Source organism: Chlorocebus sabaeus, chromosome 7 (genome assembly GCF_047675955.1).
Source record: "Chlorocebus sabaeus isolate Y175 chromosome 7, mChlSab1.0.hap1, whole genome shotgun sequence".
NCBI classification, from domain to species: Eukaryota; Metazoa; Chordata; class Mammalia; order Primates; family Cercopithecidae; genus Chlorocebus; species Chlorocebus sabaeus.
The window spans coordinates 69,159,701-69,177,032 of NC_132910.1; the positions used below are offsets into that span (position 1 = coordinate 69,159,701).

General features: G+C 36.2%; 1 long non-coding RNA gene across 1 annotated transcript in view; it reads left to right on the forward strand.

Annotated features, from left to right (window-relative positions):
* The window catches only part of LOC140712096 (uncharacterized), a 244,577-nt gene extending 228,322 nt beyond the window's left edge, over positions 1 to 16,255 (forward strand). Inside the window, exon 5 of the long non-coding RNA XR_012093546.1 lies at positions 16,088 to 16,255. This is a non-coding gene — a long non-coding RNA (uncharacterized lncRNA). The remainder of the gene's footprint in view (positions 1 to 16,087) is intronic.
* The last annotated feature ends 1,077 nt before the right edge of the window (positions 16,256 to 17,332 follow it).

Below are 17,332 nucleotides of genomic sequence, written 5' to 3' on the forward strand. Positions count from 1 at the left end.
ATCAGGAACACTGACAATTATTTCCGTGATTAATACTCCAAAACATAAGTAATCAAATTAGGTCTTTGTTGCAATAACATTATGCTAATGTTTATGCTAAACATTATGCTAATATTTAATGTTATATTAAAATTTATTGTTTTAAATTGATTATACCATCTTACACTGTTGTGTTTAATTATTAGTAAGTTTATTTACCTGACCATTCATTGACTCAGTGGTCTTTTCATTATACAAAACAACTTTACGTATCTAACCAATTAGAATATGATTTATAATTTTTTGAGCAAGATAATACAAGAATATTATTGATGGTATTTTCCTATGCTTTTGAATGGTATACTAATTGAATTTTAAATGACTCATATATATCAAACCTCAGTTTAATTTATTTAACAAACACATTTATTGCACTCGCCATGTACCAGGCATAATTATAAGTGCTTTAGTAATATTAATTCATTTAATCTTATTAACAATAAATTATATTCTAATCACAATTCTAGTGTTGAGAAGTGTGCCAAGGTAACACTGAATATAATATAAGTAGCAGAGATGGAATTTGAACCCAGATAACCCCAGTTCCCAGACTCAGTTCCTTTCCCCACTGTTTCATGCAATCAAAAAGGAAAGGGAGGGAGGACACTATGGGAGGATGGCTATGGCAACATAGTTTTTGAGTCTCATAAACACACAGAGAGCAGCTGGATAGTAAAGCACACAAAACAACTAGATCATATGTCCGAAACTTATAAGCAACATTTACAGCAAATTGAGAAGGCAAGGTATTCCTACAAACTTCAAAATACAAATGACTGAGAACCAACCATCAACCACCACAAGAGCCACATGACAGCAGCCTTTCTGCAGGACAAAGCAGAAAAAGCAACAAGGTGTCTTTTCACAGCATTCCAATTTGAAGACAGCAGCAGAACTGAGGGTGCTTTTGCCAAATCCAGTATGAAGTGAGTTGAGAAGTCCACAGTAAGATAACATGAAAAAGGTGGTGCAGTTTGGCCCCTGGAAAATCTCAGAGCAAGCGTGTTAGGTTTCCTAGGCATAAGAGAAACTACCTACTTGAAATAAAAATTAAGTAAAACAATTACAATAGAGATAAAGGTTAAGTGAGGTTTCAGAGAAAAGAGGAGAAAGAACCAAAATCAGGAAATCAGAAAGCAAGCTACTACAGTGTTGACATTACATGAAAACAAAAAAAGAAATTGAGTGAAATTTAGAAAATCTCCTAGAAACAGACCACCTTCCAAATGTTTAGAAGCAAAAATAGTTTTACATCAAAATAAGAAATAAAAATATTGAGGTCAAATTCCATACAAGGTTTTTATATGAAAGTATAACAAAAAGATACTGTATAGACAAACTATAAAATACTATAGGTCATTCAAAATGACCTAAAGTAAAATTAAAATGACTTAAGAGATTTAAAAAAGCTTTCAAGAATGACATGAAAGAAAACCTGAGAAGTATATTAAGAGAACTCAGGAAAGAGAAATTTTTAAAAATCCAACTTTTCAGAAATAAAGAATAAATTAGAGAAACATAAAATAGGTAACATCTTAACATAAATAAAAGGTGAAAAAGTGAAACCTTTTTAAAAATCAGAAGTAAATGAAAGAAGAGGTGAAAAAACATTAGAAAGTGACAACTATTGAAGATAGGCAAAGGAAGAATTTTCAATAGACAATAACAACCCAAAGGGTGGAAGAGGAAAAAAGTAAACAGCACTAAAAATTTCAATTCAGAAAAACTTCCTAATATAAAGAAGCGTTTTAAATTACGTATTAAAAGAGCATATCGGCTGCGCACAGTGGCTCATGCCTGTGATCCCAGCACTTTGGGAGGCCGAGGTGGGAGGATCACCTGAGATCAGGAGTTCGAAACCAGCCTGGCTAACATGGTGAAACCTCTTCTCTACTAAAAATACAAAATCAGCTGGGTGTGGTGTGCCTGTAATCCCAGCTACTCGGGAGGCTGAGGTAGGAGAATCGCTTGGACCCGGGAGGTGGAGGTTGCAGTTAGCTGAGATCGCGCCATTGCACTCCATCCTGGGCAAAAAAGAGTTAAACTCTGTCTCGACAACAACAACAACAAAGAATATATCACTTCACATACATAAGAATATGGTCCCAAAATGACCAATGCCAAAAAATATGTGGCTTCAAAGAAAAAGGAAAACTTTTTGATATTAGGTTAATTCATTAATCAAGGAGAAAGAACTAGTTTATCATTAATCTCTTTGACAATGACATTTAACCTCAAAGAAAACAGAAGTAAATGAAAGATATAGTATATTCAAGATATACAATGAAACAAATATTTTAAACTCAGCAAAACTGAGTTATAACTATTATCAATATGAAAGAACTTAAAAAGTATTGTTCCCTTGAGTTCTTCATAGGGAATTTACTAAAGGATGAACTTCAGACAACTAAGATGAATAGAAAACATCACTATAAGGGTGAGCGGTGAGCACTAAACTTATGGATGTTTATAGATATTAAACAAAATGAAGGTTGTCAAGGAAAGAATATTGTTGGAAAAGCTGTGTGCTCTGATATTTTAAAATGGTGGAATAAAGGAGGAGATCTTTTATCAAAAAATTCTTTTGACTGTTCTTATTAATTATATTAGCAGTGGACTATTCATATTATTATTCCAAGATTATTGTGTGTCTAATGCTGTATAAAACAAGTGAGTAATTATCATCATTTGTGATCTCGAGAATAAGGGTTTTTAGGGTTGGAGAAATATAGATGGAATGTAGAAAAGGTTAAGCAAAAAAAAAAAAAAAAAAAAAAGGAAAACTCGAAACCTGCATTTGTATTGGAATTATCAATATCAATCATGCTATTGGGACGCTAATACAATCCAGCTGAAATGAGCACACTTAACTCCCAGATTATAGTCTTAAATGATCACTTATCACTAAAAGAAAGTGAGGCTGTATGGGGATATGGCTGATTTCAGGACTGGAGCAGGGAATATGGAAAATGAAACTAGTATGTCTGTCTCCATATCAGACATCAAGGAATCCATCCAAGGTCGTTATAATCGTGTCAAAATGATTCAAAAGCCAATTTCTAGAAGCTTTTAGTGGCTAGTGATAAGCAAAATATTTCATAATAAAACACTTAAAAACTAATTGGTTAATGTTGAAGGATAATAGGCAACCAATTAATTCTCTTGAATATGGACATACAGCAGGACAGAGTCAAGCATTTATCACGCCTTTCCAATTTGAATTTTCCATTGGTTAACCAAGTGCAAGATGAGGAGATGTGTCTCTTCATAAAAGTATTCAATTACTAAAATAAGAGAAATAATCGAGGAATATAAGCTATTCAATTAATAAATTAATAGAAATAATAGAGGAAATTCCCCAGTGAATTAACGAATTGATGCATTAGAACCACTTCTGATAATATCACAAAAAAGAGATAATGTAGACATGATTTTTCCACCTATAAAATTCAGATTATGAGATATTCTCTACAGGTCAAATACGCAGTGTTTTTCAGCAGACTATAAAAGCTTAAAAATAGCAAAATTTTAGTACTACTAAATTATGTTACCTAGGTATCCTTACTTGGATGTAACATTATAAAGAAATGTAGGGTAGTGATAACTAAAATAGTCAGAACAGTTATTATTTTTGGGAGGAGAGAGAAGGTTGGAAACAGTATAGGAGTTATGGAGAGAACTCTGGGTAGCTGGCAAATTTTTATTTATCGACTAGAGTGGTAGTTACAAAGTTGTTCACCCTAAAATATCTCATTGAGCTATACATATTTGTGCATTTCTACATCTGCATTTCATTTTCTAGTAAAAAAGAAGAAAACACTGATTTTTCTTTAATGAAGCATTTACTTAGACACACATGTATTTTCTAAGTGTACAGCTTTAACTCAAAATAGATACTTTTTATCTTAAATCTCATTTGGGGCACAAGAATTCATCTGGTCTTTCACACCAAATATCAGAAAATCATTGTGTATGTCATGTTTCTTTCATGCCAGGTCTAATTTGGCCCTTCTGCTTTCTTAACATTTCCACACCTATCTCCCTTTCTTGTCAATCACTTCAACAAGTCCTCTTTCCGGAATTCTAATACTTCTTTCTTGTGTGATAGAAATTGCCTGCTAATCACTACATTCTGATTGTCTTCCACTTTATCCTCCATAATACTACCAAAGTGATGTTTTAAAACTTAACATTTGTGATATTATCATTCATGAATAGGATGTCAAATGTAATTTAAAGTAGATGTAGGAGTAGGTTTTCTTTTTCTCAGTAGAAATTGAATATATAAATACATTTTTTGTAAGCTTCAATTAATACTATTTTAAAGCAGGTTTAATTCAATTATTGGATGAAGTAATAGGAACAAATTCAATGAATGGAATAAATTCACAATGGTCTAATGTTTCAAAGAAAATTGAATGATATTCTTTAAGTTACAGAAATTCGCCACAATTGGAGCTTATTGTAGCATTTGTTATCTTAGGAGCTGACCAGCTAATTAAGCTAAATTCACAATAGTCATAGGGATCATCCAAAAGATTAAACTTTATGTCTAGCCATTCAGAAGAACTCCAGAGTGCTTGCAGTGCTAATTTTGTTATTTTTCAAGATGACTGGTAGAGTTACAGACAGGACTCTCAAAGAGTCACAGATATTGCACTTCCAATTGGAAAAATGCCTGAAAGGCCTAACACTCTCACTTCACAACTACTGACATTTAGGGAGAGACATTGGAAGCGTTGCTCAAATTTCTAGCACTAGAGGTGACAGATAAGAGACAAAACCAGGTCTTTGAACTCTGGATACCCACTGCCCTTTCCTTCAGTATTGATATGGTTTGGCTGTGTCCCCACCTAAATCTCATCTTGATTTTTATCTTCCATAATTCCCAGGTGTTGTGGGACGGACCTGGTGGGAGATAATTTATTCATGGGGGAAGGTCTTTACCGTGCTATTCTCATGATATTGAATAAGTCTCATGAGATCTGATGGTTTTATAAAGGGGAGTTTCTCCGCACAAGGTCTCCTCTTTTACCTGCCACCATATGAGACACGCCTTTCACCTTCCACCATGATTGTGAGGCCCCCACCAGACACGTGAAACTGTGAGACTATTAAACCTCTGTCTTTTATAAATTGCCCAGTCTCAGATATGTCTTTATTACGAGTTGGAAAATGGACTAATACAGTAAATTGGTACCAACAGCGAGGTGCTGCTGTAAAGATACCTGAAAATGTAGAAGCAACTTTGGGACTGGATAATAGGCAGAAGCTGGAACAGTTTGAAGGACTCAGAAGACAGGAAAATGTGGGAAAGTTTAGAACTCCCTAGAGGCTTGTTAAATGGCTTTGACCAAAATGTTGATAATGATATGGACATGAAATCCAGGCTGAAGTGGTCTCAAATGGAGATGAGGAACTTGTTGGGAACTGATGCACAGGTGATTCTTGTTGTTTCAGCAAAGAGACTGGTGGCATGTTGCCCCTACCCTAAAGATCTGTGGAACTTTGAACTTGAGAGAGATGATTTAGGGTATCTGGCTGAAGGCATATCTAAGCAGCAGAGCATTCAAGAGGTGACTTGCATGCTGTTAAAGGCACTCAGTTTTAAAAGGGAAACAGAGCATAAAAATTTGGAAAATTTGCAGTCTGACAATGTGATAAAAAAGAAAATCCCATTTTCTGAGGAGAAATTCAAACCAGCTGCAGAAATTTGCATAAGTAACTAGGAGCTGAATGTTAATCACCAAGACAATGCGGAGAATGTCTCCAGGGCATGTCGGAGAAATTTGTGGCAGCCTCTCCCATCACAGGCCCAGAGGGCTAGGAGAAAAAAAACAATGGCTTCAAGGGCTGGACCCAGGATCCTTGTTGTGTGCAATCTACAGACTTGGTGCCCTGTGCCCAGCCACTCAAGCTATGACTAAAAGGGGCCAATATGCAGTTCAGGCCATGACTTCAGAGGGTGCAAGTCCCAAGCTTTGGCAGCTTCCCTGTGGTGTTGAGTCTTCAGTGCACCGAAGTCAAGAATTGAGGTTTGTGAACCTCCCTAGGTTTCAAGGATGTACGGAAACACCTAGATGTCCAGGCAGATGTTTGCTGCAGGGGCGGGGTGCTCATGGAGAACCTGTGGTGGGGAAGTGTAGAAGGGAAATGTGAGGTGGGTGCCCCCACACAGAGTCCCCACTGGGGTGCTACCTTGGAATCCCATCCCATGGGATCCCATCTCTTGCATCAGCGTGACCTGGATGTGAGACATGGAATCAAAGGAGATCATTTTGGAGCTTTAAGATTTTACTGCCCTGTTGGATTTTGGACTTGCATGGGGCCTTTAGCCCCTTTGTTTTGGCCAATTTCTCCTATTTGGAATGCCTGTATTTACCCAATGCCTGTAAGACCATTGTATCTAGGAAGTAACTAACTTGGTTTTGAATTTACAGGCTCATAGGTGGAAGGGACTTGCCTTGTCTCAGATGAGACTTTGGACTATGGACGGTTGAGTTAATGTTGAAATGAGTTAAGATATTAGGGAAAAGTTGGGAAGGCATAATTAGTTTTGGAATGTGAGGAAATGAGATTTGGGTGGGGCCATGGGAGGAATGATACGGTTTGGCTGTGTCTCCACCCAAATCTCCTCTTGAATTCTAGCCCCCAAAATTCCCACACGTTGTGGGAGGGACCTGGTGGGAGTTAATTGAATCACAGGGGTGGGTATTTTCGATGCTATTCTCATGATAGTGACTAAGTTTCACGAGATCTGATGGTTTTGTAAAGGGCAGTTTCCCTACACAAGCTCTCTTCTCTTGTCTGCCACCATGTGAGTCATGCCTTTTACCTTTCACCATGATGGTGAGGCCTCCTCCACCACGTGAAACTGTGTGTTCATTAAACCTCTTTCTTTTATAAATTTCCCAGTCTCAGATATGTCTTTATCAGCAGCAGGAAAACAGACTAACACAGGTATCAAAATTGAAGAGTTCAGGGCATCACTAGAGCAAACCAAGGTTTCCAAGAGAGAAACCAAATCTGTCTCGGCCCATGGAAACCTTCCTGATCACACACTGAATGGGATGTGTGAGGAAAAAAAAAATGAGAGGATTCACTTAGTTCAATCCCAGCTCTGGTTTTGATGTACTTTAAAGTAGTAGGAGGCATCATTTATCCACTGGATTTTTCAGTAAATATGCTACCGAGTCAAACAGTTTAGCAACATTTGAACCTAACAATTCATTATGAATCATAACCATAGATTATGAATAGATTCAAATCTAACAATTCATTAGATTACAATAAATTGCGTACTTTTCATGAGTGAGTCAAGAACAATTTCAAATCATAGTTCTCATAAAGATCTAAATAAGCACAACTTGCCCTAAGGAAACAGGAAGATTTTGAAATTTATAACATAGAACAATTTTTGACCAAACAGGGAAGAAAATATGAATAACGATTGTGGCCATCAAGATAGAGGTTAAGAAAAGGAAATTTAAGTCAATCCCCTAACTTTGTATAACATGGGCATGAAAAAAAGAGATGAAGACTGTATCACATCCAGCTTTTGCTCTTTAATGTGAAGATTACAGAGAGGAAAATTTTATTTTTTCACTGAGAAAATTTTCCAAACACTAAAAATTATCACAAATTAGGTTTTACATATAACATTGTTTCTACTTCCTTTCAGTTCATGAAAAAAGAGATCATCTTTAATTTTTTCCTCTGTAAATAAGATTTTGTTTTTCATAAGGAATTCAGAGTACCTGTGTTCCAAGCTTAGAAATCATCCACAATTTAGATAAATGAAGTTCACAGTTTGGTCATAAACAATTACACTTTCAGTATTAGTTATATGTGCCAAATCAAAATGTAGCAAGGAAGGATATCACTTCAAACAGAAAATCTGAATTTATACTAAAAACAAGTGAAACAGGTGTACTGTTACTTTAGTCTTTCACCAGAGAAAACTTACTTCTTGAACTATTTGGTTTAGCATAGGCTATAGACTTAATTTCAAAAACACATATATCAAACATGAAAGACTGACAGAGATATTCAAATAAAAGGAAAAATTTGTAGTCATGTCTCTATTATGCCATTTCCTTTTTAATGCCTGAAATAAAATTACAAAGAAATAAAAAGAGAAGGTTTCATAAAATAATCATTTATTTAGGCAATATCATTCTTAGTTTATATTAGTTATCCTTTCCATACATCTTATTTATATTCTAGTTAAAATTCCCATATAGCCATATATGTCTAGACAGGCCATAATAATAAAAAACCTCACCCTTCCAACTGTATGCATATAAAATTAGCTAACCAAGCTTAACTATACCTTTTTTAACGCCAATAAAAAATGTAGAAAATGAGAAGAGAAACCCTGTAAACAACTGAGATGTTTTTCCTTATTTCAAATCTATGAGTATAAAAGGCACATTTGTTCAAACACTACCTGATGGACCTCAAAAAATTCATTCTTTATTAGTCACAGCAAAATTCCAATGCAATGATGTTGTCTTTGGAGAATTTTAAAAGATTTTGTTTATAAAACTGTTCTTTCCCTTTGTTACTAATGTCAGTATGTCTGGAATGCCAGAGGGGTTATTTTAAAAAAAAAGTTGACAATCTTAGCAATGCAATTACTTTCATTGTCCTTTCGATAAAGAATTTATCTGATCATCTGGATTTGAGCAATTCATGTGGTTCCAGCTGTAAGAGAGGGAATTTTTTTTCCTTTAAGAAATGAATTGGGGGGGGGGGGGCTGGGGGGCGGAGCAAGATGGCCGAATAGAACAGCTCCAGTCTCCAACTCCCAGTGCGAGTGACACAGAAGACCGGTGATTTCTGCATTTTCAACTGAGCCTCTGCTGCTGACACCCAGGCAAACAGGGTCTGGAGTGGACCTCAAGAAATCTCCAACAGACCTACAGCTGAGGGTCCTGACTGTTAGAAGGAAAACTATCAAACAGGAAGGACACCTACACCAAAACCCCATCAGTATGTCACCATCATCATCAAAGACCAGAGGCACATAAAACCACAAAGATGGGGAAAAATCAGGGCAGAAAAGCTGGAAATTCAAAAAATGAGAGCGCATCTCCCCCGGCAAAGGAGCGCAGCTCATCGCCAGCAACGGATCAAAGCTGGTAGGAGAATGACTTTGACGAGATGAGAGAAGAAGGCTTCAGTCCATCAAACTTCTCAGAGCTAAAGTAGGAATTACGTACCCAGCGCAAAAAAACTAAAAATCTTGAAAAAAAAAGTGGAAGAATTGATGGCTAGAGTACTTAATGGAGAGAAGGTCATAAACGAAATGAAAGAGATGAAAACCATGACACGAGAAATACATGACAAATGCACAAGCTTCAGTAACCGACTCGATCAACTGGAAGAAAGAGTATCAGCGATTGAGGATCAAATGAACGAAATGAAGCGAGAAGAGAAACCAAAAGAAAAAAGAAGAAAAAGAAATGAACAAAGCCTGCAAGAAGTATGGGATTATGTAAAAAGACCAAATCTACGTCTGATTGGGGTGCCTGAAAGTGAGGGGGAAAATGGAACCAAGTTGGAAAACACTCTTCAGGATATCATCCAGGAAAACTTCCACAACCTAGTAGGGTAGGCCAACATTCAAATCCAGGAAATACAGAGAACGCCACAAAGATACTCCTCGAGAAGAGCAACTCCAAGACACATAATTGCCAGATTCACCAAAGTTGAAATGAAGGAAAAAATCTTAAGGGCAGCCAGAGAGAAAGGTCGGGTTACCCACAAAGGGAAGCCCATCAGACTAACAGTAGATCTCTCGGCAGAAAGTCTACAAGCCAGAAGAGAGTGGGGGCCAATATTCAACATTCTTAAAGAAAAGAATTTTAAACCCAGAATTTCATATCCAGCCAAACTAAGTTTCATAAGTGAAGGAGAAATAAAATCCTTTACAGATAAGCAAATGCTTAGAGATTTTGTCACCACTAGGCCTGCCTTACAAGAGACCCTGAAGGAAGCACTAAACATGGAAAGGAACAACCGGTACCAGCCATTGCAAAAACATGCCAAAATGTAAAGACCATTTAGGCTAGGAAGAAACTGCATCAACTAACGAGCAAAATAACCAGTTAATATCATAATGGCAGGATCAAGTTCACACATAACAATCTTAACCTTAAATGTAAATGGACTAAATGCTCCAATTAAAAGACACAGACTGGCAAACTGGATAAAGAGTCAAGACCCATCAGTCTGCTGTATTCAGGAGACCCATCTCACACGCAGAGACATACATAGGCTCAAAATAAAGGGATGGAGGAAGATTTACCAAGCAAATGGAGAACAAAAAAAAGCAGGGGTTGCAATACTAGTCTCTGATAAAACAGACTTTAAACCATCAAAGATCAAAAGAGACAAAGAAGGCCATTACATAATGGTAAAAGGATCAATTCAAAAGGAAGAGCTCTACTATCCTAAATATATATGTACCCAATACAGGAGCACCCAGATTCATAAAGCAAGTCCCTAGAGACTTACAAAGAGACTTAGACTCCCATACAATAATAATGGAAGACTTCAACACTCCACTGTCAACATTAGATAGATCAACGAGACAGAAAGTTAACAAGGATATCCAGGAATTGAACTCATCTCTGCAGCAAGCAGACCTAATAGACATCTATAGAACTCTCCACCCCAAATCAACAGAATATACATTCTTCTCAGCACCACATAGCACTTATTCCAAAATTGACCACATAATTGGAAGTAAAGCACTCCTCAGCAAGTGTACAAGAACAGAAATTATAACAAACTGTCTCTCAGACCACAGTGCAATCAAACTAGAACTCAGGACTAAGAAACTCAATTAAAACCGCTCAATTACATGGAAACTGAACAACCTGCTCCTGAATGACTACTGGGTACATAACGAAATGAAGGCAGAAATAAAGATGTTCTTTGAAACCAATGAGAACAAAGATACAACATACTAGAATCTCTGGGACACATTTAAAGCAGTGTGTAGAGGGAAATTTATAGCACTAAATGCCCACAAGAGAAAGCAGGAAAGATCTAAAATTGACACTCTAACATCACAATTAAAAGAACTAGAGAAGCAAGAGCAAACGCATTCAAAAGCTAGTAGAAGGCAAGAAATAACTAAGATCAGAGCAGAACTGAAGGAGATAGAGACACAAAAAACCCTCCAAAAAATCAATGAATCCAGGAGTTGGTTTTTTGAAAAGATCAACAAAATTGACAGACTGGTAGCAACACTAATAAAGAAGAAAAGAGAGAAGAATCAAATAGATGCAATAAAAAATGATAAAGGGGATATCACCACCGACCCCACAGAAATACAAACTACCATCAGAGAATACCATAAACACCTCTACGCAAATAAACTGGAAAATCTAGAAGAAATGGATAATTTCCTGGACACTTACACTCTTCCAAGACTAAACCAGGAAGAAGTTGAATCCCTGAATAGACCAATAGCAGGCTCTGAAATTGAGGCAATAATTAATAGTCTACCAATCAAAAAAGTCCAGGACCAGATGGATTCACAGCTGAATTCTACCAGAGGTACAAGGAGGAGCTGGTACCATTCCTTCTGAAACTATTCCAGTCAATAGAAAAAGAGGGAATCCTCCCTAACTCATTTTATGAGGCCAACATCATCTTGATACCAAAGCCTGGGAGAGACACAACAAAAAAAGAGAATTTTAGACCAATATCCCTGATGAACATCAATGCAAAAATCCTCAATAAAATACTGGCAAACCGGATTCAGCAGCACATCAAAAAACTTATCCACCATGATCAAGTGGACTTCATCCCTGGAATGCAAGGCTGGTTCAACATTCACAAATCAATAAACATAATCCAGCATATAAACAGAACCAAAGACAAGAACCACATGATTATCTCAATAGATGCAGAAAAGGCCTTTGACAAAATTCAACAGTCCTTCATGCTAAAAACGCTCAATAAATTCGGTATTGATGGAATGTACCTTAAAATAATAAGAGCTATTTATGACAAACCCACAGCCAATATCATACTGAATGGGCAAAAACTGGAAAAATTCCCTTTGAAAACTGGCACAAGACAGGGATGCCCTCTCTCACCACTCCTATTCAACATAGTGTTGGAAGTTCTGGCTAGGGCAATCAGGCAAGAGAAAGAAATCAAGGGTATTCAGTTAGGAAAAGAAGAAATCAAATTGTCCCTCTTTGCAGATGACATGATTGTATATTTAGAAAATCCCATTGTCTCAGCCCAAAATCTCTTTAAGCTGATAAGTAACTTCAGCAAAGTCTCAGGATACAAAATTAATGTGCAAAAATCACAAGCATTCATATACACCAGTAATAGACAAACAGAGAACAAAATCATGAATGAACTTCCATTCACAATTGCTTCAAAGAGAATAAAATACCTAGGAATCCAACTTACAAGGGATGTAAAGGACCTCTTCAAGGAGAACTACAAACCACTGCTCAGTGAAATCAAAGAGGACACAAACAAATGGAAGAACATACCATGCTCATGGATAGGAAGAATCAATATCGTGAAAATGGCCATACTGCCCAAGGTTATTTATAGATTCAATGCCATCCCCATCAAGCTACCAATGAGTTTCTTCACAGAATTGGAAAAAACTGCTTTAAAGTTCATATGGAACCAAAAAAGAGCCCGCATCTCCAAGACAATCCTAAGTCAAAAGAACAAAGCTGGAGGCATCACGCTACCTGACTTCAAACTATACTACAAGGCTACAGTAACCAAAACAGCATGGTACTGGTACCAAAACAGAGATATAGACCAATGGAACAGAACAGAGTTCTCAGAAATAATACCACACATCTACAGCCATCTGATCTTTGACAAACCTGAGAGAAACAAGAAATGGGGAAAGGATTCCCTATTTAATAAATGGTGCTGGGAAAATTGGCTAGCCATAAGTAGAAAGCTGAAGCTGGATCCTTTCCTTACTCCTTATACAAAAATTAATTCAAGATGGGTTAGAGACTTAAATGTTAGACCTAATACCATAAAAACCCTAGAGGAAAACCTAGGTAGTACCATTCAGGACATAGGCTTGGGCAAAGACTTCATGTCTAAAACACCAAAAGCAACGGCAGCAAAAGCCAAAATTGACAAATGGGATCTCATTAAACTAAAGAGCTTCTGCACAGCAAAAGAAACTACCATCAGAGTGAACAGGCAACCTACAGAATGGGAGAAAATTTTTGCAATCTACTCATCTGACAAAGGGCTAATATCCAGAACCTACAAAGAACTCCAACAAATTTACAAGAAAAAACCAAACAGCCCCATCAAAAAGTGGGCAAAGGATATGAACAGACATTTCTCAAAAGAAGACATTCATACAGCCAACAGACACATGAATAAATGCTCATCATCACTGGCCATCAGAGAAATGCAAATCAAAACCACAATGAGATACGATCTCACACCAGTTAGAATGGCGATCATTAAAAAGTCAGGAAACAATAGGTGCTGAAGAGGATGTGGAGAAATAGGAACACTTTTACACTGTTGGTGGGATTGTAAACTAGTTCAACCATTATGGAAAACAGTATGGCGATTCCTCAAGGATCTAGAACTAGAGGTACCATATGACCCAGCCATCCCATTACTGGGTATATACCCAAAGGATTATAAATCATGCTGCTATAAAGACACATGCACACGTATGTTTATTGCGGCACTATTCACAATAACAAAGACTTGGAATCAACCCAAATGTCCATCAGTGACAGACTGGATTAGGAAAATGTGGCACATATACACCATGGAATACTATGCAGCCATAAAAAAGGATGAGTTTGTGTCCTTTGTAGGGACATGGATGCAGCTGGAAATCATCATTCTTAGCAAACTATCACAAGAACAGAAAACCAAACACCGCATGTTCTCACTCATAGGTGGGAACTGAACAATGAGATCACTTGGACTCGGGAAGGGGAACATCACACACTGGGGCCTATCATGGGGAGGGGGGAGGGATGAGGGGGGAGGGATTGCATTGGGAGTTGTACCTGATGTAAATGATGAGTTGATGGGTGCTGACAAGTTGATGGGTGCAGCACAGCAACATGGCACAAGTATACATATGTAACAAACCTGCACGTTATGCACATGTACCCTAGAACTTAAAGTATAATAATAAAAAAAAATAAAAGACAAAATAAAAAATAAAGAAATGAATCGAAGGGATCATCCATCACGTCTCTAACCACTTCTTTTCTTTTAGAGCACTTGGAACACTGTGTTACTGTGTTAAGAGTGATGCTGAAAAGCTGGCAGCCAAAGATCTCTTTTTACTTCATTATTTCCAGTGGACTCTCAGAAAATCAATAGTCTTTTATAACCATAAAACTTTATTTGTTGTTGCCCCTGTTCTGCATTACTTTTAAATGGGCTATTTATTATAAATAAAGGTAATATAATTGTCATAAACATGCTTCCCAAAAAAGTTTCCTGTTCCTAAAATAAGTAATTCTGATTAAACATATAAAACAATACTAATTTTTGTGAGGTTTTTAAATTTTGATTTGCTTTAAACTTTATCTGCATAGATATAAGGCCCTTGGGTTAGACATTTAAATAAATATGATTGTTTTTTCTGAAACATCTTGGCAAGATATCAGAGCTACCACTGAGAACTTGACAATTACAACTGCCAATGACTTTGCCCTGACATTGGATAAGAACAAAACAAACGCTTCAGTGTACCATGTAGCATTGCCCTGCTTCTTTAAAATCACAGTATTATAACTACTCATTCATTTTTCCTTTTATAAAATTATCTTAGTATTTTCCTCCTCTAATATATTAAAATATTTTTAATATGGAAGGAATCCAACATTAAAATGGGTAATAAACTTGTTTCATATATTTCTCTGAGTGTGAACAATTGATTTTTAAAAGAAACATTATATCAGACAAATTATATTTCAACACAAATATTAAACAGAAACCTTTAGTTAAAATACATTTTCGGAGGTGGGAAATAAAATTTATAGGAAAAGGCAAAGTAACCGAATTTAATCAACTTGCACATTAGACGTGACAATATATAATATACTAACTTTCAAACATACGAAATGTCCACACAGAAGAAATGGTAGACAACTATTCCCATCTCTACCTAAGGACAAGGCTAGATGAAACAGGCCCAAATGCAGTCAGAGCAATTTAAGTATGAAATATGAGTACTGAAGGGTTTGGGCTGGGGGTACTGTAAAGACCTCTTCTTAGACCTTTGCAAAGATTTATCTCTATGAGTTATAGTTGGTTCCATTGTCTCAATTATTTCTTCTAACTGTGACTTATAGACAATACTGGGAATTCATTTACGAAGAAATAATATTTACTATGCAGTCATATGTGGGAGCAATCACTTGAGGACTTTTTCAGGTTATCCTTATCACTAACAATATAACCTAATGCGTAGTAAACATGCAATTACTATTAGCTAATTATTAAACCAATAAAAGAAAAGTTACATAGGGTGTTCAGTCAAATATCAAGCAGGAAAGGATGTCACAGTAATTAAAAGCATGGTCTCTGGAGCTGCAGCTAGGATTAAAATCCTAGCTCTTCTACTGACCAGCTGTATGACCCTGGGCAACTACTTTTATTTTTCTGTGCCCTAATTTTCTCATCTTTAAGATGCAACATTAAGAAATAAGTAAAAATTAGGTATTTGAAAGACTCAAGAGAAACAGAGAAACAAATAAAGATGAGATTAGGCTAGTTTCAGTGAACTTTTAAGAAATGCAAATTAATTTAATAACATTAAAGTATATGGCACAGTGGCACAAGAGTCTATCCAGCTTGTACATAATTATTTCATTTATAAACAATTTCCCATTGCAGCCCCTCAAGTTTATCATTTAACATTTTATGACCTTAATTTCTTTTAAATCTGGGGCAGGGAGGAAATCTACAATAGTGCCTTTGAAACACTTATATAGCATCTTTTATGTCTTAGCTACTCTTCTGAGCACAATTGTCATATATTTTTCAGGTTTTCAAGAAAACTTTGCAAATTTAACATAGTGTTTTGAGGAGTAAAAGTGACATCTGAAAAAAGCCATCCAGGAGAACTAACTCCCCACAAACTGATCAGATGCCAGGATTGCAATTTTTCTTCAGAGAGAGCAAAACTATGGGTTAAGATGTGTTTGGATGGCAGAAATCTGACCGAGAGTCTGTCATGAGGAGCAGATGTACAGGAGAATGATTCACAAGGAGATCTCCTTTCTGTGCATTGAACGTCTATCCACAGAGCACATCTTCATTACTAGGAGAGAGCATCCATCAGCCGACATGGTGGTGGCAGCATGGTCATACCTGAGGTGCTGCTTCAGAAAGGAGAGCTTTTCAATAGTAAGATTATTTCAAGTCGCAACTAAATGCCTCAAATTCCCAGGAATGTAGATAATAACAATTATGCCTCCTTCTCTCTTTTCCTCACAGACAAAAAGGTAACCCATGTTGCATAATTATAAAAAATTCCAAAATAATAATTTGAAATATACAGGACACTTCAAATAATACATCTACATGTTTTGAATCATCTTCCCTAAAGCCCAAATATTGTTGTGTACCCAGGCACAGTAGGAAGCTGATCATTACAAATGACAGCAGCAACATTTTAAAATTATGAATCTTAAGAATATTTAAATAAATTTATAGCAACTAATAAAATTGAAAGTAAAATGTACACTAACTTAACTGATATTTTGTTAGCAGGTATTTGTCATTTAAAACTGCTTATTAGTAAATTTAAATTATGTAAAATTGTGCATGTATATCTTAAGATGGCAGATATATCTTCAGGGCATATTATTCCTCTTGCTTGCCAGTAGACTCAAATATCCACTTTTTTTTTTTTTTTTGGTTTCTCATCCTATTGACTTTGTACTAACTTGACTTCTATTCATTATTTAAATTAAAATTGAACTGGAAATTCCATAATGGGAATGACTTCCCATTGTTAGATTTAAGTTTCAGTCAACAGAATCTCTCATTTTCATCAAGAAATTTTTTAAACACATGGGCACAATATTCCTATTCTTTCTTTTAAAAACTCAACTCCTGCACTTCAGCTTAAGCAACAGAGTTAAGACCCTGTATTAAAAAACAAACACAAAAAAACAAAATAAAACTCCACTCCATCATAATTTTATGAGTGAATCTACATCATCTTATTGCTTTAGAACTTATAATGTTTCTACTATCAAGATTAGCTAGACTGAATTTGGCCAAT